The sequence below is a fragment of the Hippopotamus amphibius genome, chromosome 2 (assembly GCF_030028045.1).
Source record: "Hippopotamus amphibius kiboko isolate mHipAmp2 chromosome 2, mHipAmp2.hap2, whole genome shotgun sequence".
Classification (NCBI taxonomy): domain Eukaryota; kingdom Metazoa; phylum Chordata; class Mammalia; order Artiodactyla; family Hippopotamidae; genus Hippopotamus; species Hippopotamus amphibius.
In genome coordinates this window covers 81,165,615-81,190,027 of record NC_080187.1, presented here as the reverse complement: position 1 = coordinate 81,190,027, position 24,413 = coordinate 81,165,615, and positions in this window count along the sequence as shown.

Genomic DNA, 24,413 nt, shown 5'->3' with positions numbered 1-24,413 from the left:
CTCTCAGTCCCTCTTCCCACTGCCAACAATGTTTCTCACCCTGAACCAGTTTCCTGTTCCCATGCTCCCGCTCCATGACCCCTTGTTCAGCTGTGGATCGATGTCTCAGTCCAGGAATGCTGAGCCATGGTGTGGACCATCCGTATGTTTCTCACTCCCTCCCATCTGCCACAGCTCAGCCACTTCACCTTCTTTGAGCCATCATAAATGTCTCCCTACTGGTTTATGTCAGGATCCTTGCAGTCCTTTCTGATGTCTGCGGTCATCTGCTGGTGTTCAGTTGGTTCTCTGTGGGAATTATTGTGTCTTTTGGTGCATTCCCAATGCATCTGTGGAGAGGGATGCATTCCATGTCCCTCTTCTTTGCTGCCATTTTTCCAGTGTCTTTTTTCCCTCCACTTACTTTTGCAGCAAGTATACCTCTTCTTAATTTTAGTTCCCGCATATGAATTGATCTGTTATGATTTTTAGTACATAGGCTATTTGGCTTCTATTATTTTCAGATCTATTAGATTCTCTGTTTCTTTCTTTGCTTTCTCCCCCAAAGATGTTGATACTAGGTAGGACTTCTGGCTATTGTTGTTTTTTCCCATTTACCTTATCTTGGGGTTTATAGGGATATCTCATTACCTAATTTCATTATGAAAGTTGTCATGGGATTCTGGTTTTCTATTGAATTGTTTGGTCTATTTTTATCTTTGGATTCAGGGATATTCAAAAACATGATTTTCTATCAATTTTCTAGAATCCCATTTCATTCTTGAATGTTGTGTATCCTTATACTGCATAATATTAATTTTGTCCTGGCGATAGAGGTGTTTATAGAAGACTGTCCAAGCCTCAGACTAATGTCCAAGTATTGGATTAAACGAATATTAAGTCCTGAACCAGCTCTCCGGTTCCCACGCTCCCGCTCCTGGACCCTCCATTGCAGATCAATGTCTCGGTCCGGGAACGCTGAGCTGCGCTGCGGACCCTCCGTATGTTTCTCACTCCCTCCCGTCTACCACAGCTCCGCCGCTTCACCCTCTTTGAGCCCTCGTAGATGCCTCCCTACCGGCTATGTCGGGCTCCCCGCAGCCCTTTCTGGTGTCCGAGGCCGTCTGCTGGTGTTCAGCTGGTTCTCTGTGGGAATTACTGCATCCTTCCATGCATTCCCAATGCATCTGTGGAGAGGGATGCACTCCACGTCTCTCTACTTCGCCGCCATCTTTTTCTCCCCATAATATTAATTTTAACTGATACTGATGAAGTAAAAAATAGGAAATTTTTTGGCATGTACATTAAAGTGGGTATGCCTTCGTCACTTTATGACCATTAACATGAAGATTTACTTGCAATACTTATTTCTGTATCCCATGACCAGTCAATCTTGGTGTCACATGTTACTTATTCTTTTTGAATATATATATATTCAAAGTAGCTTCCTCAAGAAGGAGAGAAACTTAAAAATATTTTGGGGACTAAAATTTTAAAATAATGTATTGTTTCTGATTAATACACTGATGCCTTTAAAATGTGAGCATAAAATTTCTTGCTTTAAATACTACCTTCCTATATAAAATTTTGAATAGTGATGTATTTTAAAAATTACTAGATATTCATGCATGTTAATATTCATCTGCACAAAATTTTTTAGGATTCAAAGAAATCTTTATAAAAGTTCAGCTTCTTAAAGAGAATATTATGGCTCAATTGTCTAGCTTTTCTCCTACCTCCTTATACCTCCCCTTATAGTTATATAGCCCATTTTATGGAAAAGGTACTCCAGAGTTTAGATAGTTAGTAAGCATTGACAGGAAAAATTGCATGGTTTCCACATCACTAAACTTAGAGATGAAAGTTAAATATTGTTTTTGTGTTCTAGTCATGTATAAATTTACTATCACAGCACACATTCTGCTCAAATATTACCATGCTTTTTTGGTAATGGCACTGGAAATGTTCTCTTTTATATAGTGAAATATTTCAGAGTCTCTGTAAGAGTAAGTTTCCAAACTTCTAGGAACTATTTTAGAGGAAAAAGAAATAACTTTAAACAGTTTTATTCATACCAGGGAATTAATAAGTTTTGAACTTTATGATTCAAGTGCTTGAGAAAATGTTTCATATGAGATAATTAAGTATTTTAAATACATATATTCCTGCTTTGATCAGGTATTTTTATATCCTTGAAAGCATATAACTATGCTTTATAGTAGTGAATTAACTTTCAAGCACATCATCTGATATATTTTTATGTATTGTAGAGGCCACTGTAGTGTCTCTTGAACAGCAGTAGTAAAAATGAAAATATGCAGAAATAGCGATCTGTTAGGAGGCCATACCTGCCTCTTACATTAATCAGGTTTTGAAATGGTGCTCTAGGCATACCGTTTTCTATACTCTGCAATCTGTGATGTTATTTGCTAAATTGTTTGTTGTTGTTTTCATTACAGAAAATAAGTGTATGTTCATTATTCTTCTTTATATTATTAGGTGTGATAAATGAGAAACTTTAAAATCAGACTAACTAGTGACTAACTCTGTCACTACTTGTGCTGTTTTATGCTCACCAAATCTCATTTTTCTCTCCTGAAAAATATGGGTTAAAATACAAAGAATTAAGGGGAAAAAAGCCCAATACAAGGTCAAGAATAAACTATATGTTTAAAAATATTAGTTTATTCTCTTTCCCCTACATAATAAAATATTTATAACCAACCAATTTCTGCATTACGGTGTTTCTGTGCTATAATCTACAATATCTGCTTGAAAAGCAGACAAGTCTTACTTTTCTGGAACACAAGCATTTACAATTTTTAGACATTTGGTCATAACCATAACCTTCCTTATTCTTACTATATATCATTTAAGGCATTCATAGACATGTTGACTTCCTTTCAAGTTAATCAAAGAAAAGATAATTTTGACAATCAAATACCTTAGAAGGATACAGTAAAGCTTAATTATATGATTTCTACATCACAAATTAATTCATCAAAGACAAATTTCTTATTTTGGTAAGAAAGGAGAAGGAATTGTTTTTACAGATGCTAAAAAGCAACATTTCGGAATGTAGTATTCTGTGCTAAGGAAGATGTAAACATTGTAGATCTTTCACCAAAATATTGAAATTTGCAGTGATTATTTATTCAAATAACTTCTCCTCAATTCTCACTCTCCTCTTTTTCAGGAACTACAACTACATGCGTATTGTAGCTTTCGTTATTATTTTATATGACCCTCAGTTTCTGACACTTTTTTCCAAATCTATTTTCTATTTATTCTTCAGATTTTACTTTCTATTCATTTATTTTCAAGTTCTGAATTGCTTCTATAATTTTCATTCTTCCATAGAGCTCATCAAGTGAAATTTAAATTTAAGTTCTCAATTAAATTAAATCAATATTCACTTTTAAAACTTCTATTCATTCTATTTTATGATTTTTATTATGTGATTAAATTCTCTACCTTTTCATCCATATGGATATAGTTTTCCTTTATTTTCATGGATTGTAAGGTGAAAAATATTTACCTGGTTAAAAATATTTGCTTGTTAATTCTAACATCTGAATTATCTCAGTGTCAGTCTAGGTTTTTTTTATTTTGGGGAATGGGTTGCATTTTCCTGATGCTTTGCATTTTCATTAATTTTGAATTATAGTTTAGGCATGAACATAATATCATGAATATCATGTTAAGAAGACTCTGGATTGTGCCATATTCCATAGAAGAGTGTTAATGTTTTTTTTTTTTTTTTCTCTTCCCCTACAGTGGGTGGCAACTTAAATCTCAGTTCAGTTTTTCTATCCTTAATATAGTTGTTTGAATCTACTCCATGCATACATAGTTCAGGGGCCAGCCAAAATTTGGGGCACAGGTTGTATAGGGAATTTGCCACATTCACTAGCTTTCTTTATTTCTGGGACTCTCAAATTTCCAAGGGTCTGGTTACCCTTCACTCTGTCTTCTGGTTCCTCAGTCCAGAAATCTCTGGGCTTTTTGTCAATATTATATGATGACTGTGGTCTTCATTCAGGATAAAATCTGGAGGGCATTGAACCAAGTGAAATAAGCCAATCACAGAACGACAGATACTGCATGATTCAATATATATGAGGTGTCTACAATAGTCAAATTCACAGAGGTAAAGAATATAGTTGTGAGGGCCTAAGGGAAGGGGAAAACAAGAAGTTGCTAATCAGTGGAATTAAAATTTCAGTTATATAAAGTGAATAAGTACTAGGGATCTCTTTAAAATACTGTGTATATCGATAGCAATACTCCATATACACTTAAAATATATTGAGTGTAGATTTCATTTTAAATATTCTCACCAAATAATTTTTTTCAAATAAAAATAATGTAAAAGCTAGAAGCAAATGTGTATAGGCATCACAAGACCACATGGGTGTTTTTGAGGGTAAGAGCATGGTGGGGAGGCTTTCTGAACAGATATTTACTGAAAAATAAAAAAAAAAGCATCATCCAGTCCCTTGCTTTCTTTATATCAATGAACTCAATATATTTTGCAGGGACTGCCAACTCTAAGTTACAGTCAGTGACTCCAGTTCCAAGATGTGTATGGAATTATAGTGTTAAATTGCTTACTCTGCACCACTGATATAGGCTGCAGTAAAAACTTACTTTTCTTGTTTAAAAGTGTCAAGATCCTATAACTTCCTATTTTATTTTGCACACATTAGCAAAAAGTATAAGTAAACACTTTTGTAAAACAATGTCTTCTTATGCTTTTAGAAAAGGATTACCATAGAATTAGGATAGTGTTTTAGGATAGGGTAGGCAAATGAACCAAATCTGGGTCACCACCCATTTGTTCAATTCCTATATATATATTAAATGTTTTAAAAATATATTTAAATGGTTGAAAAATTGAAAGAAGAGAAGAACAATATAAAGTTAAAAACCTGCAGCCTAGGATACTCTAACCAGCAAGACTATCATTTAGAATAGAAAGAGAGATGAAGAAATTCTCAAACAAGCAAAAACTAAGTGTTCATCAATATTAAATCTACCCTAAAGGAAATGCTTAAAGGGTCTTCTCTAAGTGGAAAAGAAGTCAGGATCTACAGAAAAGGGAAAGCACTAGGAAAGATAAACATATAGTGAGAACTGAGGATCAACCACTTAAATAAGCCAGTATCAAGATTAAAATATGAAAAAAAAATTGCAAAAGCAATTATAACTACAATAAAAAGTTAAGGGTTAAGAGATGAACATGTAATATATGACATCAAAAACACAAAATGTGGGGGAAGGGAGTAAAAATGTAGATCATTTAGAATGTGAACTTAAATGATTACCAGCTTAAAACAAGTAGGTATAGTTATAGGTCAACATATATGAACCCCATGGTAACAACCAGTTAAAAACCTACAATAGATACACAAAAACTTAGAAAGGAACTAAATCACACTATGAAAGAAAATCATCAAACCACAGGGAAGAACAAAAAGAAGAAACAGAGAACTACAAAAAAAACCAGAAAACAAGTAATAAAATGGCAGTAAGTACATACAAATCAATAATTACATTAAATGTTAATGGACTAAATGCTCCAATAAAAAAACATAGGGTGGCTGATTGGATAAAGAAACAAGACCCATGTATATTCTGCCTACAAGAGATTCACTTTAGAGCTTGATACACACAGACTGAAAGTGAAGGGATGGTAAAATATATTTCACACCAATGGAAATGATAAGAAAACAGGGGTAGCAATGTTCATATCAAATAAAATAAACTTTAAAGCAAAGGCTAAAACAAAGTACAAATGAGGGCATTATATAATTAAAAATGATCAATACAGGAAGAGGATATTACACTTGTTAACCTACATGCACTGAATACAGGAGCACTTAAATACATGAAGCAAATGCTAACATAAAAGGAGAAATTGACAATGTAATAATAGTAATGGATATAACACCTTCCTGACATCAATGAACAGATCATCCAGAAAGAAAATCAATATGGCAACAGTAGTCTTAAATGATGCAATAGACCATTAGAACTTAATAGATAACTACAGGACATTCCATCCAAAAACAACAGAGTATATGTTATTTTGAAGTGCACATGGAACTTTCTCTAGGATAGATCGCATGCTGGGCCACAAAACAAGTCTTAGTATATTTAAGAGGATGGAAATATCAAGCACCTTTTCTGATCACAATGGTATGAAACTAGAAATCAATTATTGTAAGAAAAATAGAAAAAGAACAAATATGTAGAGACTAAACAACAAGCTACTAAAAAAACCAATGGGTCAATGAAGAAATCAAAGAAGTCAGAAAATACAAGAGAAGTGAAAATGGAATAACACTCCAAAAACTATGGGATGCAGCAAAAGCAGTTCTGAGAGGGAAGTTATAGCAATACAGGCCCTCCTCAAGAAACAAGAAAAACTCAACTAAACAACCTAACCTACCATCTAAAGGAATTAGAAAAAGGAGAACAAACAAAGGCCAAAGTCAGCAGAAGGAAGGGAATAATAAATATCAGAGAGGAAATAAATAAAAAGAGATTTAAAAATAGAGATCAATGAAATCAAGATGGGTTTTTTTAATGCATCTTTATTGGAGTATAATTGCTTTACAGTGTTGTGGTAGTTTCTCTGTACAACAAAGTGAATCAGCTATATGTATACACATATCCCCATATCTCCTCCCTCTTGAGCCTCCCTCCCACCCTCCCTATCCCACCCCACTAGGTCATCACAAACCACCAAGAAATGCTACTCTCTCACTACTTCCCAGCCTCCCCATCCCCCCATGTTCTCTAGTCTGTTTTCTACCTCTGCATCTTTATTCCTGCTCTGCCATTATGTTCATCAGTACCATTTTTCTAGATTCCATGTGTTGGCATACAGTATTTGTTTTTTCTCTTTCTGACTTACTTCACTCTGAATGACAGTCTCTAGGTCCATCCACCTCACTACAAATAACTCCGTATCATTCCTTTTTATGGCTGAGTAATATCTCATTATATATATGTACCACATCTTCTTTATACATTCATGTGTTGATGGACATTTAGGTTGTTTCCATGTCCTGGCTATTGTAAATAGTGCTGCAATGAACATTGTGGTTCATGTATCTTTTTGAATTCTGGTTTTTTCAGGGTATATGCACAGTAGTGGAATTGTTGGGTAATATAGTAGTTCTATTTTTAGTTTTTTAAGGAATCTCCATACTGTTTTCCATAGTGGCTGTATGAATTTACATTCCTACCAACAGTTTAGGAGGGTTCCCTTTTCTCCACAGCCTCTCCAGCATTTATTTTCTTAGATTTTTTTTGATGTTGGCCATTCTGACCACTCTGTGGTGATACCTCATTGTGGTTTTGATTTGCATTTCTCTAATGATTAGTGATGTTGAGCATCTTTTCATGTGTTTGTTGGCCATCTGTATGTCTTTTTTGGAGAAGTGTCTATTTAGGTCTTCCATCCACTTTTGAATGGGGTTGTTTGCTTTTTTTTACATTGAGCTGCATGCACTGCTTGTATATTTTGGAGATTGATAGACAAATTGATAAACCTTTAGCCAGCTCACCAAGAAGAAAAGAGAGAGGACCCAAATAAATAAAATAAGAAATGAAAGAGGAGAAATAACAAGTGATACCACAGAGACACAAAAAAATTATAAGCGAATACTACAGTTATATGCCAACAAATTAGACAACTTAGAAGAAACAGACAAATTTCTAGAAACATACAACCTGCCAGGACCAAATCAAAAAGAAACAGACGACAGATGTCATTGGTAGTGAAATTAAGTTTATAATAAAAATTCCAGCAGAAAAAGTCCAGCATCAGATGCTTCACAAGGGAATTCTACCAAACATATTAAGAAGAGCTAATACCTACCCCTCTCAAACTATTTCAAAAAATTTAAGAGAATAGAACATTCTAAAATTCATTCTATGAGGCCACCATTACCCTGATACTAAAACCAGACAAAGACAGTATAAAAGCTGAAAATCACAGGCCAGTAACTTTGATGATTATATAAATTTATTTATTTATTTATTTATTTATTTATTTATTTATTTTATTTAATTTATTGGCTGTGTTGGGTCTTTGTTGCTGCACACGGACTTTCTCTAGTTGCTGTGAGTGGGGGGCACTCTTCACTGTGGTGCTCAGGCTTCTCATTGTAGTGGCTTCTCTTGTTGCAGAGCATGGGCTCTAGGCACGTGGGCTTCAATAGTTGTGGCACATGGGCTCAATAGTTGTGGCTCATGGGCTCTAGAGTACAGGCTCAATAGTTGTGGTGCATGGGCTTAGTTGCTCCATGGCATGTGGAATCTTCCCAGAGCAGAGCTCAAACCCATGTCCCCTGAATTGGCAGGTGGATTCTTAATTACTGCACCACCTAGGAAGTCCTCTTTGATGATTATAGATGCAAAAATCCTCAACAATATATTAGCAAACCAGATTCAATATATAAAATGGATCATACACCATGACCAAGTTGGATTTATTCCAGGGACACAAGGATGGTTCAACATACACAAATCAATCAATGTGGTACACCACATTAGCAAAAGGAAGGATTAAAGTCACGTGATCATCTCAATAGACACAGAAAAAGCATTTGACAAAATTCAACATCTATTCACGATAAAAACTCGCATCTAATTGGGTATAGAGGGAACATATCTCAGCACAGTAAAGACCATTTACAACAAGCCCACAACCAATGAAAAGTTGAAAAGGAACAAGACAATAGTGCTTACTCTCATCATTTCTATTTAAACTAATAGTTTAGTTAAACTATTTAACTAAGTCTTAGCCACACAGATCAGACAAGAAAAAGAAAAAAAAAAAAAACAACGATATCCAAATTGGAAGGAAAGAGGTAAAACTGTCACTATTTGTAGGTGACATGATGCTTTATTATATAGAGAACCCTAAAGTCTCCACCCCAAAACTATTAGAACTAATAAATGAATTTAGTACAGTTGCAAGACACAAGGTTAATGTACAGAAATCTGTTGCTTTGCTCAACACTAATAATGAACTATCAGAAAGAGAATGTAAAAAAATCCTGTTTAAAAATTGTATTGTGGCACATATATACCATGAAACTCAGCCATAAAAAGGAATAAAACTGAATTATTTGTAGTGAGGTGGATGGACCTAGAGACTGTCATACAGAGTGAAGTAGATCAGAAAGAGAAAAACAAATACCATATGCTAATGCGTATATATGGAATCTAGAAAAATGGTACTGATGAACCTAGTGGCAGGGCAGGAATAGAGATGCAGACATAGAGAATGAACTTGAGGACATGGGGTCAGGGAAGAGGAAACTGGGATTAACTGAGAGAGTAGCATTTACATATATATACTACTGAATGTAAAACAGAAGGCTAGTGGGAATCTGCTGCATAGGAAGATCAACTCGATGCTTGGTGATGACGTAGATGGGTGGGATAGGGAGAATGGGAGGGAGGCTCAAAAGGGAGGGGATATGGGAGTGTATGTATAAATACAGCTGATTCACTTCATTGTACACCAGAAACTGGCACAACATTGTAAAGCAATTATACTCCAATAAAGATCTGGAGAAAAAAAAATTGCATCCAGAAGAATAAAATACCTAGGAATGAACTTAACCAGGGAGGTAAAAGCTCTATACTCTGAGAACTAGAAAAAGTGATGAAGGAAATTGAATACAATGCAAAGAAATGGAAAACTATCCCATGCTAATGTATTGGAAGAATTAATATTGTTAAAATGGCCATACTATACAAAGCAGTTGACAGATTTAAAGTAATCCCTATCAAATTACTGATGACATTCTTCACAGAACTAAAATAAATAATCCTAAAATTCATATGAAACCATTAAAGACCCCAACTTGCTAAAGCAATCATGATAAAAAAGAATATAGCTTGGAGGTGTCATCCTCCCAGGCTTCAGACTATACTACAAAGCTACAATAATCAAAGCAGCATGGTATTGGCACAAAAACAGACACATAGATAAACGGAACAGAATAGAGAGCCCAGAAATAAACCCACACACCTATGGTCAATTAATCTATGACAAAGAATGCAAGTATTTATGATAGAAGAAAGACAGTCTCTTTAATAAGTTGTGCTTGGAAAACTGGATAGCTATATCTCAGACAAAAAGATTAGAACATTCTCTTACACCATGTACAAAAATAAACTCAAAATGGATTAAAGACCTAAATGTAAGATCTAAAACTATAAAACTCCTAGAAGAGAATATACACAGAACACTCTTTGACATAAATCATAGCAATACTTTTTAGATCTGTCTCCTAAGGCAAAAGAAATAAAAGCAAAAATTAAAAAACGGAATCTAATCAAACTTAAAATCTTTTGCACAGCAAAGGAAAACATCGACAAAATGAAAAGACAAACTACAGAATGGGAGAAAATATTTGCAAATGATATAAGTAACAGGAGGTTAATATCCAAAATATATAAACAGCTCACACAATCCAGCATCAAAAAAACAATCAAATCAAAATTGGACAGAAGACCTCAATAGACATTTCTCCGAAGAAGACATACAGATGGCTAACAGGCACGTTAAAAGATGCTCAATATTGCTAACTGTTAGAGAAAGCAGATAAAAACAAAGCTATCACCTCATACCTATCAGAACGACTACCATAAAACATTCTACAAATAGCGCAAGTTGGCAAGGATATGGAGAAAAGGGAATCCTTGTACACTGTTGCTGGGAATGTAAATTGGTGCAGCCACTGTGGAAAACAGTATGGAGGTTTCTCAAAAAACTAAAATAGAACTACCATATGATCCAGCAATTCCACTTCTGGGTATATATCTGGAAGAAACAAAACACTTATTCAAAAAGATACGTGTAATCCAATGTTCATAGCCACACTATTTACAATAGCCAAGATGTAAAAGCAACCCAAGTGTCCATTAACAGACAAATAGAGAATAAATATGTGGTATACATATACAATGGAATATTACTTAGCCATAATAAAGAATGAAATTCTGCCATTTGTAGCAATGTCCATCAACTTAGAGAATAATATCTTTAGTGAGATACATGAATCAGAGAAAGACAATGTATAATATCATTCACATGAGACATTTAGAATATAATACAAATGAATGTATATAGCAAAACAGAAATAGACACACAGATATAGAAAACAAACCAGTGGTTACCAGTGGGGAGAGGGGGAAGGACATGTTAGGGGTATAGGGTTAAGAGATACAAACTACTGTGTATAAATTAGATAAGCAGCAAGGACATATTGTATAGCACAGGGAATTGTAGCCATTATCTTGTAACAACCTTTAATGGAGTATAATCTGTGAAAAAAAAGAATCAGTGCTTTACACCTGAAAATAATGTAATATTTTAAATACAGTTCAATTAAAGAAAGAGTAATATTCAGTGACTCATAAATATTATACAAAATTCAAGTTACAGTGTGCATAAATAAACTTTTATTTCAATTCAGGCACAGTCATTAGTTTACATATTGTCTATGGCTGCTTTTATGCTATGTCAGCAGAGTTGAATAATTGTAATAGAGACTATATGGCCTGTAAAGCCTAAAATACTTACTATCTAGATCTTTACCCTGTATTAGGATATAAAGCTATGTTACTGGGAAGCACTTGAAATGCTCACCCTAGGGAAACAGAGTTAGTACCTGGAATAAACAAACAAACAAAACAAAAAGACAAGTTAAAAAACAAAAACTTGTTCTAGAATTTTTATAGAACCTTCATTGATCTATAAATCAGTTGGGAAGATTGACACCTTAGCAATACTGATTATTCAATTCATGAAGAGATAGAATCTCTTAGATCTCCTTTAATTTCCTTTAGCAAAGTTTTAAAATTTTTATGTATGTAGTTCTTGCATTTCTTTAAAAAATTATTCCTAAGTATTTTATTGTTTTATATGCTCTAATGAATGGATTTAATTTAATTTAATTTTCAGATTATTCACTGCCTGTGCATATAAATACAATTGATTTTTAAAATATTGTCTTGTATCCTCCATCCTTGCTGTATTTTTTATTAATTAATTTTTTTGTATGTGAATTCCTTAGGACTTTCTATATACAGGATAATGATATCTGTGAATAAAAACAGTTTTCCTTTTTCCTTTCCAATCTGGACATCTTTTATCTTTTTTTTGCCAGCAAAAAACTCCAGGACTATATCCAATAGAAGATTTGAGAATAGATATCCATATCTTGTACTGAAATTTAAGGGAAAACTCCAGCAAAAACTCCAGCACTATATCCAATAGAAGATTTGAGAATAGATATCTGTATCTTGTACTGAAATTTAAGGGAAGACATTCAATCTTTATCCATTAAGTATGAGGTTTGCTCATACTTAATGTAGAAGCCCTGTATGAGTTTGGAAAAGTTACCTTCTCTTCCAAGTTTTGTAAAAGGTTTTGTTGTAGATGTTGTTGTTTCTTTCTTTTGTTTGTTTTTAAATCATGAATGGTTTGGATTTTGTTAAATGCTTTTTTCTACATGTATTGAGAGAATTGTCTGCGTTTGTCTTATATTAGGTTAAATGAATTTTGAATGTTAAACTAACCTTGCATTTCTGAAATGAAGTCTACTTGTTCATAGTTTATATTCTTTTTTTATACATATGTTTTGAATTCAGTTATCTAGTGCTCTTAGAAAATTTTTAGTCTGTATTCATGAGGAGTATTCGTATGTAATTTTCTTTTCTTGTGATGTTTTTGCCTGGCTTTGGTAACAGGGTGATACTGGTCTCATAAAATGTGTTAGGATAATGTGGCTAAATTTTGATGATGCTTGATTGTGGGAGCTGAATCACCATAAGACTTATCAACAAAGATTTTATTGACTTGGGAGAACTCTTTCAGGATACAGAATTTCACCCTTTCTTCCTTTTTCTCTTCTTTCCTCCCTTCCTTCCAATTATAGCCTTTTAACACATATTGTGAAATTAACACAAATAAAAGGCTAAGACAGATACTGCTAATTGGATCCAAACAGGTCATCCACAATTGTATTTTTTTCTTTCTTCTTTCCTTCCCACCTTTCATCCTTCCTTCCTCTCTTCCTTCCTATACTATAGTTGGATATTAGATATATACCATTATTCCTGATATTTGAAAGTAAAACTACTTAAGCTCTTGTCTTATCCTCATATACCTTAGGCCTAAATAATCATCATTACTTTTAATACACTTTATCTTTCATGTATCTCCATCTCTTGCTGAGATGATGTTCGTCTTCCTACTCTCCATTTATTAACTGTTAGTCATCCTTTGTGAGTGAGCCATGAAGTTTGCAGACAAAGTATTCTATGATCTTACCAAGTTCAGCACTATCTCTGATTGTAGTTAGAAAGAAGAGTGACTGTGCTGTCTCTGGATAAAGAAGGTAAGGAGATGGTTGGCAAATCTAAATAAGTGGATCGTGGTAATGAGTTTAAAGATTTCATCACAGAGTGAAATGAAGATAAAACATAGAAATAGAAAATCAAATTTTATTTCTTTTTTATTGTTTAGGGGGCATTTACTCATGGACTGTGTGACAGTCAACTCCTGTGATGATGATGGAAAATACCAAAAGGTAAACAATACTTATAAATCCATTTAAAATCAATATCGAATCATTCGATATATGGGCATTAACCAGTTCATGATAACTAGTTTTTCATGCTTAACTGATACAGAATGCCAACACAAATTATAAAATTAGAACAAATAAATATCTAAGACATAAATGTTGCTAATTGAATTCAAGTAGAACATCCATAGTTTGCAATAAGTAAAACTTTAAGTCATTGGAGTTAATTACAATGGACAAAGGAAGGAAGTAAATATTGCTTGGAAAAAAGCAGTCATGGAATCCAGAAATCTATGTGTGTTAAAGATTCATTTGTTTATGAAAACAATTTAATTGATAATTACTAGCTTTAAGCAGATGAAACAAATATTGAGGGCTAAATATTTATCACGCACATGAAAAAGTTTTCATTTTGACAATTTCCATTCTATACAAAGCAATGCATAATTCATTATTAAAATGATATCAGATTTATAAACTGCATATTCATAAACATTTAATAGAAACTATCATAAAACTAAATTGCATAATTTCTTAAGTAAAGATGGATGATTACTAATTGCTTCAGAAGGGATATGAAGGCCAACAAAGATAATGTGATTTAGTTTTAATTTAATTTGTTTTAAAATTGCCTTATATAAGTTGCTATTAACACACTTCATTTTTTGTTAAACTTTTGCAGTCATATAATTGGTCCCTAAAAGTGAGAGTAAAGCAATAACTTTTGATGAAATTTCTTTCTTTTTTCCTAGAGATACTAATAAAAGCAAGTGACATTTTGGTTACTCATATAAATTTGTTTGGGTTTCATAGAAATTTGGTAAACCTTCAGCAAATCTTATATACAGAGTATAGAATAGAGTCCTGATTAGAACAGCAAATATACGTATCATATAGCACTTATGAAGAAGTACTCTAGCTCTGTTTCCAACTCAGAAGATTGCTACTAATGTTCATAAATTTTAGATATAAATTAAGGTAAATTTGGTTGGGTGAGAAAGTGTAGAAGACAACAACCTTAAGAGGGATCCAAGAGAATGTTACAGTGATCAGAAATGAAACTAATGGGATCCCAAAACCTCAGCCTATCAACTAGCAGAGAGAAAAATCATTGCTATTAAAATGTTACTTACATAACTCTTGACTTTGAGCACTACGATTTTAGTTTAAGTCCCTTACAATTCCATTAATTGTATGCAGAATTATATGGTACTAACATGGAACTTTAGAGGATGTGTTTTCCATTTTCTATTTTATTATAAGTTAAAACTGATAAATTTATGGGTATTTTTGCATTTAGCTAAAAATTCAGATGGTAAATGTTTCAGGTACATGTTTTAAGTTTCGATTACACAGGGGCCAAAAATGAGTTTCAGAATGCTGATAAAATGTCTCTGAGTACATAAACTATTTCATTTTTCCATCTAAAACACATAGATAGTATTTGCCACCTACATGTTTCTGAGGAATGACACAAGGAAAGTGCTTTGTACTTCTGTCATATTTAGTCTTCAATCTAATCATCCTATTAACCTGCTTCTTAGTCATTATAAAGACATCCCTGACAAAGTGACATGCCATTGTTAAAACATGTTTCTTTAGCTGTTGTATGCCATCTCTTTGCTCCCAGGAAGAATTTGTGCCCAAGCGGTGCTTGGCATTTGGTTTAAATGGACTTTTGTTTAGGTTTCTGCTACCAAGCATTAGAGCCATTGCAAGTATTTTATTCACATACATCCTGGATCAGTAAAGTCCATCAATGAAGCAGTTTTTCTTTAAGAACTTATAATCATGTGCAGAAGTAATTTCTATAATGCATATATTCAGAACATTTACTTTGAGCTAACAGATGAACATTATTCAAAAACTATAGCTATAATAGATAAATTATAAAAACTAAACTTACTCTTAATGTGCTACCTAAGCAGAAATTTAGGTTCAACGAAGAAAACTTACTTTTTACCCTACTATATTTTCCTAATAATTAATGTATATTGTACATTAATTTTTTTAACTTTGAATTATCTAAACAAGTGTTTTAGTGCTATTTCAAATATTGGAGTAAAAGATAATTTTGCTTTAACTTTATTTTATTTTATTTTATTTTTTGCTTTAACTTTAGATGCTATTACCTGTTGTTGGTTTGGCAGAAAATACCAGCTGTTCTAAAAGATACAATTTCTTTTCTTCTGAGATACACAGGGTAAAATTCCCAGATTCCTTTGCAGTTTGGTTTGGCCATATCACTGGTTCTAACCCCCCAAAAAAATATGAGAGGCTTTACATGCACTATTTTTGGCCCAAGGGCTTTGTTTTACAATAAGAAATAGATATAGGCATCCCCCACTATCCAAAAGTAGAGCGTTCCTGTGAAGTGGTTTGTAAGCCAAAAGTGATGTAAAGCAAAGACACTATCTGAGGACAAATCTAAGGAATGCACAAAACAAATGGATTCTCCTAGGTACAGTTCAAAGCTCTGATGGCTTGATAAAATGCTGAGTGTAGTTCCTGGGGAGGGAGTTTAGTGGTGCCACTCTTGCTGCTCAGGGTGAGACTGCCTCTATAAAGGCTCACTGTGAAACAAATGCTGAACACTATTTTCACTTTTTGCCTTTTTTTTTTTTTCTTTTTTTTGTAAAAGCAAAAATCCCCTTCAGATTTCTTTCAGTAAGTGAAAACAGTTACTAATGTCGGTCTTTTGTAAAAGCAAAATGGCATAAATGGAGGATACCTGTGTTGGTTTTTGTCCTCAATTCCTAATAGAATTCTTAAATTGCTTGGAATTTCCTAAGTGGTAGGATGATAAGAGAGTCTTTTGTTCTAATGAGTCAGCTCTTGGTGGGCTCCTAGTTTGGGGCTGGTTGCCAGAAAGACCAAGGCGTGTAACTGGGCTGGATCTTTCAGTTCCAACCCCTAAATGTCTGAACTTTGATCCCCACAGCCTGAGAGGGGCTGGAGATTGGGTGAATCACCAATGAGCAATGATTTAATCAAGCATGCCTACTTAATGAAACCTCCATAAAAACATACAATTGATAGGATATGGTGAGCTTCCTGATTGGTGAACATATCAAGGTGCTAGAGAGTGCATAGAAGCTCTGTGTCACTTCCCCATACCTTGCTTTAAGCATCTCTTTCACCTTGCTGTTTCTGAGTTGTGTCCTTTGTAATTAACCAGTAATGGAAAGTGTATACCTGGGAGCCATTCTAGCAGATTATTAATCCTGATGAGAGGATCTTGGGAACCCCTGATTTATATTTGGTCAATCAGAAATGTAGTTGACAACCTTGGACTTGTAATTGTCATCTAAAGTTAGGGGAGTCCTGTGGGACTGAACAGTAAACCTGTAGGATCCACACTAACTCCCTATAGTTAGTGTCAGAATTGCATTTAATTATAGTACACTCAGAAAGTGTCTGAAGCATTTGAAAATTTTCTGGTGGTGGGAAAAATGCCAAACATTTAGAGTCAAAAGTGCTGTGAATAAAAGCAGTTCAGAGACTTTAAGAAGAAGGTATGCCTGCTGACCACTATCTTCTCTCTTCTGCTGGCTTGAATATCAACAAGTCTCTAAGAAATGTTAAAATCACAAGATAGAAAGGGTCTGGTTACCTGAATGGTTACATGGAGGAAAGTCTTCCAGCTATAGAAACTCGCATTGGGTGGCAGTGTGTTTATGACATAAACTTCTGTTTTGAGTCACCTTACACAGTTGGTTCTTAATGTACATAGCCTAGACTACTCTAGTTACAAAAGTGTAACATTTATTCTTTTTGTATTAACTTAAAAAAATGGAATAATGAATGGAAACTTGGCAGTGACATTCACTATCATTATTTCAGTAAACACAAGACTTACAATAACAATTATTGCTACTGTAAACCTAACAAAAACTTGAGTCACCATCACAATCAACAGAAATGTATTCAAGTTTAAGTATTAAATTAGCAACATTCATACAAGGTGAGCAGAAGAATATTCATGATTTGATTCTCCATACTTTAAAAACAAATTAGGTATAAAGTATATGATTTTATGTAAGTCTTTGAAAGAAATGAGATTTTTATCTAACTTCCTTGAAATAAGCAAATGACCATTCACTTTATTCTTTGTTGTTTTCCCAGATGATAAATATTCAAGTATTTCTTGTTCTATATCTCTAGAAGTTATTGGATCATACTCCCTCCTTCAATTAATATGCAAACACATAGCAGCATGATGATATATGTTTTCATATGAATTATATCATTTGATGGCCCATAACAACTCACATGGTATGCCAATCCCTCTCATTTTGAAGAAATAGGTAATGGAAATCAAAGAATTTAGAAATTGCCCTAAGTCACATAGCTAGACAGCAGCAGGAAAACGATTTGTTGGGAGATATGGTTCTTTGCTGACAATTCTTCCTACTCTAAAATTTTGGCCCTAGCTTAGAATTATAAACTTTCCAGAGAAGGGGAATTGTGTTTCTACCATATGGGGGGCATCACCTGAGGAAAATAAATAAAAAAGCTGAAAATTTTATTTTAATCTTTTTTTAACATTAGTCCCTGATCTTAGTAACATATCTACAAAGAAAAAAAATAAGCAAAAGTGAGAATCCTGGGATAGAAACAATTACCAAAGTCAGGATGTTTCTGGAGGGATTCTGCCAAAGTTGATAACTTGAGATTCAATTTCAATAGTTATGCAGTTGTGCAGATCGTGGAAGATAATAACTCTGTTAGCTAAACCAGGAACGTGAATAGCTGACTACCACAAAAATCTTAGACCTCAAAAGTGCTATACCTTCTGAGAGAATGTTAACAAAAGGAAAGATGAATTCCCCAACATAGTCCACAGTAGAAGATAAAAGATATCTATTGAAAATCTGTAAACATAAATAGTTGTTCACAAAGTTGTGTAGCTTGAATTCATTTAAAATGTTTAGTAATAAAACCTCAAGCAAATAACTTTATTTAAAGCCATACTGGGATTGTATTGCTACCAGGCAACTAGCAGAAGAAAATACCATTTTTGGAGGAATATAACTTTCCCATGGAATAATTCAGCAGATAAAATCCAATGAATATGAAATCACAGCAAAATATAAATAGATAAATAAGTAAATAAATAAATAAAATAGATTCTCATTACTCATGGTATTTATGTTCTATAAAGTTACCCGTGAACACTGAATTAGCAAATACTGACGTATTGCTTCTAGTGGAAATAATGGGATGGGTTAGATTCCTGTGAGCCTCTAGTCACAGTGTTTCATCAACCACTCACTATATCATTTTTTATCATGTATGTTTCTGTTTAAAGACACTGTATTTAATATATATATTGTTAATTCATTGATATTAAACTCATGACCAATGAGACTATCACTCATGGCTGAATGAAACTAATCTAACACACATATTCTCTTCATTGGCACACCAAGTCTTCTTGTGTTTAAGAATACTAAACAGCATTAAGAATACTAAATTCATGTTTGGGGGTCATCTTAAACTGTGAAATGACATACATACACAGAAGCACAAGAATGGAAAAAAACTAGGCACTAAACAGACTACAAACTGGACATTTGTTTTCAGTAGGAAAGACAAAATAAGAAGGCAGAACATCAACTACTTGAATCTCAGCTGGGAATGTGTTTGTCAGGTGACTCAAAATTTTTGCCACTCCGTGCATGTCCACCTATGACCATGAAAGTGCCATGAGTATTGAATTTAAGATTGCAAATAAATTTTATTGAGTAGACGGATTCACAATTAAGGATCCATGAATGATGAGAATCATTACTTACTGTACCACAGAAAGAAACAAAGCCTTATGAACCTGAACCAATAGGAAAACAAATAGCTGAATCAGACATGCAAAAGCTTCTTGCACTGAGATTATCCAAAGAATATAAAATGAATGTATTATAATAAAATTTGGATTATAAAATATATTCATTTTATTGTCTTTGGAATAAAGTAAAATAAAAGAGCATGAACTAAGAAGCTGTAAATATGACCAATATATCTGACCAAATGGAAATTACAGAAATGAGAACATATGAAGATTAAAAAATAAAGGATATATTAAATTGCAGAATAATCAAAGTTGAAAAGAGCATTAGTAAACTGGAGTTGGGATCTGAGGCAATTATCTAGAATATATACAAAGAAAAAGAGAAGGAAAATATGAAAGAGCAATTAAAACACCTACACCATGGAGTGCACAAGGTGAACATTTATCTAATCATAGTCCAGGATGATAGAGAGAGTGGAATGGAAACAAGATTTAATGAAATAATGGCTGTGACTTTTCCAGGATTGTGGCAAGACACTAACCTCTAGTCCACAAAGTCCAATATATTAGCATCATAGTAAATAAAAAGAAATCCATATTTAGACAAATCACAATGAGAAATCAAAAGACAAAAAGAAGGTCATAAAACCAACCAAAGAGAAAAGAAATTCTATATGGATAGTTAATTTCTTTTCAAACAAATAAAATACCTTAAATATATTGAAGAAAGCTCATTTTCAACTTTAGAATTATATACCTCATAAAATATCTTTTAAAATATGAGGGTATAATTAAGACTTTTTGAAAGAATAAAAAAATATAAATACTTCTGGCTTCTAATAGATTCTTAATAACAAATTATGAAAAAATAAGCTTAAGGCAGAATAAAAATGATTCTCAGATTGAAATTCTAAGATGCAAAGAGAAATAGTGAGCAAAATATTAATATACATGTTCGTAAAAAACAAGCTTTGAGTATGTAAGATCACAATAATAATATTTTCATAATTATCATTTAATTATGTATAAATAAAAATTAAAATACTTAATGTCATAAAATGGGGCAAGAGATGATCAGTTTAAAGGATTCTAACATCCTTGTAATTTTATGGATACTTTATGGAAAATATAGATATAAAATTTCTTTTTTATTGAATTAATTATGTGTAATAAATTATCAAAGGATAACACCAAAGAGAAGGTACCATCAAAATGACAATAGAAAACAAAATAGAATTAAAAAAATGAAAAAATTCAACAGAAAGCAACAAAGAGAAAAAAAAAAAACACATATAGAAAAGATGACATAAGCAAAAACCCAAAAATAGAATAGTAAAAATTTGTATGAATCTATCAATAGTTATAATAATGGGACTGAGCATTACAGTGGAAAAGACAAGTATTTTCCAAACTAATTTAAGAAAGTAAATTTGCCAATATTCTCTTTACATTAGGTGCATCTGAAATATAAAGACTCAAAAAGGTCAAAATTAAAATAAAATTCGATGTAGCTATATTTGTTTTAGACAAAGAGAATTTGTTAAAACTCATTACTGAATAAGCACAGAACTGGTTTCACTAAAATTACATAAATATTCACACTTGAATTCATGTTGTAACATAGTTTCAAAACATATGGGAAATTGCTATAAAATAAATGGACATTTCCACCATTATGCAGAGGTTTTAATACACTATATTCAGTAATTGTTAGATCAGACTGACAAATGGCTAATAGGATTGTGTGTGTTCATTTTTATAACTCTTTCCTTTATTGCAAGCAGAAATTTAACAATGCATTTAGTAAAAAATATCTTTGAAATATTGGCATATGCATCTCATTGCATTAAAAAGCTGGTTACAGACTTCACACAGATGCAGTGATAGGTCAGCCTTGTACTTTTTCTTCTGTTTGGAATACTTTACCTTTCCTCTTCACCTAACTGCATTATATTTCCCTCTGTGTTCTTAGTTTCCTCAGGGAGGCCTTTTCTGGGCCATTGGCCCTTGGGCTTGGGCCCACGTACTTGCTTTCATCACACCCTGTAACCCTTCAGTTACAACACAGTTTGTTTTAGATCAAATGTTATAACCCTTCAATTGTAAAAGTTTGTTTTAGGTCAAATACGTGAAGCCATGACCATGGCATTCTTGTTAATTATTCTATCTCCAGTCTTAGAGTGGTGCTAGCCTTCTAGGAGTAGTGATAGGTTAGTAACTGCAGGTAGAAATGAAGGCAGAAAGGAGTAAATGAGGGAGATATTCTTTATGTAGACAGCTTGCTTTGGTGCATTGGGACTTCAGAGAATATATTGTACTTTGGTATCTGTGGGGATTATAGCACATCAGAGGGGTGGGAGTTGTGCCAAAGATGAAGATGCTTGATGAGCCTGAAGGAGGCAAAAACTAGAGAGAAAAGAAATGATGCCTCTCATATAATGATGGGACTTATTCAAGAGCAACTATGAGAGATCAGTTAGAGTCCCCCAGAAATGACTAGATTAGAGAAGACTGCTTTGCAGGAGCTGGAGGATCTGACACACGTTTCAGAAAAGTATACAAAGCAGTGAAAATAAGTGTTATTATGGTTTCTGTAATCCAAATTTTAAAACGCAGGCTGGTGTGGCAGTAGCAGACATAGACTACAGTGTAAGCAACAATAATGGTTTATGATGCTCTGGGCATAAGCTATTTGACATCAAGATTACCATGAATGTTTTTTTATTATGGACAAGAGATGAGGCATCAGATATACAGAAAGTAACTTCAAAATTGGCTGTGTCATTAGCAGTTAAAAAATAAGGCCACAAACAAAACAAAAATGTTCAACTGATCCCAAAACACAGAAACTATAGAAGATGAGGAAAGGCACATCTGCTCCAGAAGGGATTTTCAATGAGCAGCAAGAAAAAGAGGGAAAAAAAGCATTACCCTGAAGACTTTTAAGGCTGGCAGAGAATAAACACAGCCATTACCCAAGTTCACAGCTGTAACCTTGGGGAGCTGAACTGGAACGTGGAATGGTTGCCACCTGTGCAGCTGAAGAAAGACTAATAGCAGGAACTTAACATCAGATCGGTGATTTCTTGGCTGCAGAAAAGGTAGCATCTTTCATAAACCAAGCTGTTTTCCTGCTTTTAGTGACTCCAGTTCTACTGAAGATTGTTGTTTTATAATGGAGAAAAACCCTTGCTGGCAACATTGCCTATATACTGATCTGTCATAAAAGACTCTAACAGATGCTCCTGCCCAGTACCCCCTGTGACAGAACATTCATTGTGGGTAATGTTTGCAGTGCATTCTGCCCATGAGAAGCTACCAGTGACGCATTTCTTTCTAACAAGTATTGCGTGCCAAACACCCAGTATATCTCTGAAGATTTTTAACCCAATACATTTCACAAAATAAAATTTACATTCAATAGTTTGAAGACTAAGGAATAAAAAAAGGGGAAAAAATTGTATGCCCCTTTTTCTTGGCAAACAACCAGATTGCAGTATAGTGATTAGACTTTTTCCTGATATTGATTTTTGGTGGGAGGAAGTAAAGCTAATTTTCTTATAGAGGGTCCCACATTTTGAATTAGAAAGATTATTTCCTCCTGATTAGGTTTTGATTATATATTTTTGGCAAGGAAACTACCAGGTGAACTGCCTATTATTGCATTGCATTATGAGGTTATCCCACTATTATTGATGGCACCTTTAATCATTTGGTATAGTTGGTGACTGCCAGATACATTTCTCTTTGTTAATGGTAAGTCAAACTCAGAGGGACATGAAAGGATTTAAGGCCTCTTTGCAATAGTTTAAAGAATAAAATATGGTTGGTGGGACTGAGGCAGAGAGGTAAGTCAGGGAACTGTTATAGTCCAATCGAGGTCTGAGAGAATAGTGTCTGGGTCTGAGGAAATAGTGGCATGGTGGGGTAAGGCAGAGAAAAAAAATAATCCAGAGATGTAAAATTGGCTGGATCAACAGGGCCTGGAGACTACTTAGACACATGGGATAGAACAAGATTTAGAGATTTTGAAAAGGTGTCTAAGATGAATCCTAGGTTTATGGTTGCAGGAGTAAGAGAGTGGATTTCTTTTTGGACCTGCTAAGTATGAGATTGCCTGGGGAGCACAAGTGCAGATAGCAAAGAGACATTTGGAAGTAAAGCCAGGTAAAATTTAAAAGAGGTGACTGTATTAGTATTTGCTTTACTTCCTTCTCTTTATATTTCCTGATGTATCCCATCTCTTGCTAATGGGTAAGAATTTTGAGAAAAATAATTAATAATATATAAAAGTGATTCAATCTGTGTTTGCAGCTCATGGTTGTATGTCCTTTGAAAAATCTCTATTTAATGGCCATTGAAGGATATTTTGCTTCTTTTTTTAAAATTAATTAATTAATTAATTATTGGCTGCATTGGGTCTTCGTTGTGGTATGAGGGTTTCTCATTGCAGTGGCTTCTCTTGTTGTGGAGCACTGCCTCTAGGCATGTGGGCTTCAGTAGTGTGACACGCGGTCTTCAGTAATGTGGCATGTGGCCTCAATAGTTGTGGCTTGCGGCTCTAGAGTGCCGGCTCAGTAGTTGTGGCACATGGGCTTAGTTGCTTCGTGGCATGTGGGATCTTTCCGGACCAGAGATCCAACCCATGTCCCTTGTACTGGCAGGCAGATTCTTAACCACTGTACCATCAGGGAAGACCTAGGTTTTGCTTCTTTTTCTTGATGACCTATTGAAACAGCTCTGATTATTATAAATTTACCATTATAATGGAAACGAACATTTAGTACCTGATACTTGGAGTATTTGGTTATGTTTCTACAATTTGATCTTAGATACATTTGTGTTACACATGTCCATTACACCTCACACATGTAGAAGAATATGCTATACACTCACACACACACACACACACACTTTAGAAGTAAAAAACAACTTTTTAAATATCTGTTGTCCTATGTCAATTAACAAAATAGTAAAACTTCCAAAACACATGATTGATTTCATTCAAACAAAGTTTGGAAAAC